Raw genomic sequence first — 3,893 nt, 5'->3', positions numbered from 1 at the left:
GTCCCTTTTGCCCTGTAAGGTAATATACTTATAGGTTACATGTATTACAATGTAAAATTTTTGGAGTTTGTTATTCAGCCTATCACAAACTCATGAGCTAAGCTAAAAACAAAATAAAACTAATACAAGAAACATCCAGCTAGGGACAATAATGTTAGTATATATATCTGGAAACATGGCTCATCAAAACTAACATCCAAACCTAGTCAGTACTCTCTTGAAGTTGTGAAGAGAAAATGGGAGAAATTGACATGGGAAGAAAATTCAGAGTCCCTGTGAAACTGTCTGAGACTCCCTCTCAAGGACAGCTCCTGCTAGAAAATTCCCCAATGCCCCTTCATTTCCATCTGTGAATACCTACTACCTAAGATTATCTTAGGAAAATCTACTGTCACAGACAGATTTATACCACACAGTTTAAGCCTGCCCATGTCTCCCATGCTTATGGCTTTTAAACTCATACCACAATATCCATTCACTAAAGAACAAATGAATGATTCTGGTGTCTGAGAGTTTACCAAAGATTCACCAGAACTTGTCCTATTTCAATTCTACAGCTCACAGATGAGGAAGAAGAATCAGTCCACAGAGCCAAATTATATATTTACACAAGTCTATACAATGGTAGTCTACAGTTTAATGAAAAACAATAAATTGAGTTTATTCCTGAATGTCAATATATTCTATGGCAGAGGTGGGATATCAACCAGGGACTATCCTGTGACCCCAATAAATAACTGACACGAAGTTCCTTGAGGCTCTCAATTCTCGGTCTTTCTCTTAAGATTCAGTGTTGCCTAATTTTCCATTATACTTTTAGTAAAACCCAAAGACCACCTAATTCCTTTAAAGCCCTCTATGGGCTGGCCTTTGCCTGTACTTTTCATCGGGCTTTAAACTGTCTTCCCTTTGCTTTCTATAATTTGGTACACTCATTTTCTTTTTATCCTCCTTATATTCCAAGCACATACCTCTCTCATTACCTAGGTCCTCATTCTTTCTTCCCTCTGTTGATAGTTATTTGCCCCTAGATTTTCTAAGAATGAATCCTTCTCATCATTAAGAGCTTAGCTGAAATTTTACCTCCTAAGAGAGTCCTTCTTTGATAGCCGTGTTCTATTCTTCATTCCTGAATTTCTCATCCTGGGTAATTCTCTACCTTACAATTCTGTTTTCTTTCACGCTTTCTTGTTTGGAGATAGGGTCTTGCTATGTTGCCCAGGCTTACATGAAACTCCTTGGATCAAGGGGTCCTCCTGATTAGCCCTAGACTGGTTTTTATTTTCTTTGGCAGGACTGATAACTCATTTCATAGGGAACCTAGAGAGCTGGGCAAGGAGTAGCAGGTGGCCACCATCATTCACGAATGTGAGACCTACAATCAAGAAGCCATTATAATTTGTTCCTGGGTTTAGTTACAAACAAAAAAAAGTCATTATCAGAAGTCACATACTAAGAGGGTATGCCAGGAGAAAACAAGGATGTCCAGGCTAAGATATATTTCCGTCTACAAACTGGATTAGACACTGAAAAGAAAAGCCAGTCTCCAAGGGAAATGGACACGAAAAGAAAACCCAAGGGAAGTTGCAAAACAGACAGTTGAGAGGAGTAGGAAGTGTTTCCCAAACCAAAGTGCAAAAGGCTGAAGTGCTTTTAGTTTGTTTTCCCTCCTTCTCCACACCTCCTCCTCCCCCTACACTCCCATTCTTCTCCTTTTTCTCCTTCTCCTCTTCCTCTTTTTCCTTTTTCTCAAATTTGTCAAGTTGATTGCTATGGCCACACTAAGACTATTTTTAAAATCTAAAGCAGAGTTACTGTGATGAGCCAGGCATTATCCAAGTCATTTTGAGTACAGATATTTACAAAACTGTTACTTACCCTGTAGGAGCTTGTCATCTATTAATGTTTCAAGGTAAACCCCAAAACTCCCTGAAGGAAGCAGATCTATAAGAAATAAAGGATGCAGACAGGACTGTATTTCATAAATCAGCTATTGTTAATCAAATAAAAATAGATACACAGAATTCTACCAGGTTTAAAACTGTAATTTCAATAAACAATGCAATTATTAAATATGTTACAGAATGGTGGCCAGGCGGTAGTGTACTTGTTTAGTAAGAGTAGTAAGAGTAACTGTAGATTGGTCAATGGATACGTAATTTCAGTTAGATTGAAAAAATGAGTTTGAGAGACCAATTGTACATCATGGAAGCTATAGTTAATAATACTTTTAGTCTGGAAAAATGCTAAGAGAGTGGATGTTAAGTGTTCTTACTATAAAAAATAGCGAGATGGGAAGTAATGCATATGTTAATTAACTAGATTATTTGCTCCACAATGTGTATACTTCATATTGTACTTTATAAATAATACAGTATTATCTGTCAATTTAAAATAAGTAAATGAAAAAAATCTGGGTCTCATTTTTTAAAAATCATTACACAACAAAGATTGTGAAGCTTCCACTATATTCAAATTGTAAATTCTGATCAACTTTTAGTAACATTCAAAGTTACAAATCCTACAGTTGCTCACAATTGCCTTTGGATTTAAGGCTACCTTTTAGCGAGAAAAAAAGTTTCTCTTTTTTCTCTCTAAAAAGTGCAGGGAGGTCAGTTAAGAGACCAGAGTCTAATCTTGTCTTTTTTGCAACCAATCCAACTTTTCACCTGTCCTGGACTAATGCACCATTTCATTTGAAGAATGAGAGCCAATGCGCGCCAAAGAGAAGAAATTTAAAAAGATTCAAAATAACATGACTAGACAATCAGAGAGTTTTTTCAGGTGAAGGTTACACAGGAAGGGCTTTGGATTATCGGTAGGAACTGGATAAGTAGAGAGGACAGAAAATGTTAATATTTTAAAATGATTAGCAACTCTGTGTACCATATGTTCTCCCTTATGTGTAAGTGTTTTGATATTTTAATATCGTTGTTATCTGCTTTAATCTGTTTGGGGTTTGAATTATTTTGCATATCCATAGTCAAAGAAATTGACTTGGTAAGAATTTTGGGAAGATGTGCACAGAAAGGTAATCTTTGTCTATATAAGTGAAATCTTCTGAAAATATTTATTTTTGATTATTTATGTTATGTTATTTATTTATGTACTTATTGAAGTAGAAGTGTATAAGTATCATTAAACCAAGCAATTACTTTGAAAGCAGAGTGATTCACAACTAGAATTTCATTTGTCTACTTTAAAAGTAACTGACTTCGGCCAGGCGTGGTGGCTCAAGCCTGTAATCCCAGCACTTTGCGAGTCCAAGGTGGGCGGATCACGAGGTCAGGAGATTGAGACCAACCTGGCTAACATGGTGAAACCCCATCTCTACTAAAAATACAAAAAATTATCCAGGCTTGGTAGCAGGCACCTGTAGTCCCAGCTACTCGGGAGGCTGAGGCAGGAGAATGGCATGAACTCAGAAGGCGGAGCTTTCAGTGAGCCGAGATGGTGCCACTGCACTCCAGCCTGGGCAACAGAGTGAGATTCCGAAAAAAAAAAAAAAAAAAAAAATCCTTCATCATTTTCCAGGATGTAATTTACTCAACAAAGCTGATTGTTTTTTCTCATTGAGAGATATATTTGAAGAAAATAATAGACTCACCTCTTCCCTTGACTAGGAAAATGACACCCTGCTTTCAGTAAAATTTTTGTTCAGGTCTTTTTCAAGATCTGTTTGTAATTCAAACAAGCTATCAAATATTTGTCGTAGAAAAAGACTTTTTTCCCTTTTATGAGAAGGTCAGAAATTGAATGTTTCAAGAAAATGTTACTATCTTGAAAAAGCATAGAGTCTTCTATTGACAGAGGGTGGCTGTAAAGGGAAGATGATGTGCTCTTAACCATGGACTGACTGGGGACACTTGCACTTACTAGGTCTCCTGACACTA

The sequence above is a fragment of the Trachypithecus francoisi genome, unplaced genomic scaffold (assembly GCF_009764315.1).
Source record: "Trachypithecus francoisi isolate TF-2019V2 unplaced genomic scaffold, Tfra_2.0 Lachesis_group1, whole genome shotgun sequence".
Lineage (NCBI taxonomy): Eukaryota > Metazoa > Chordata > Mammalia > Primates > Cercopithecidae > Trachypithecus > Trachypithecus francoisi.
The sequence above is the reverse complement of the archived record's forward strand: the minus strand, read 5'-3'. Positions refer to the sequence as shown.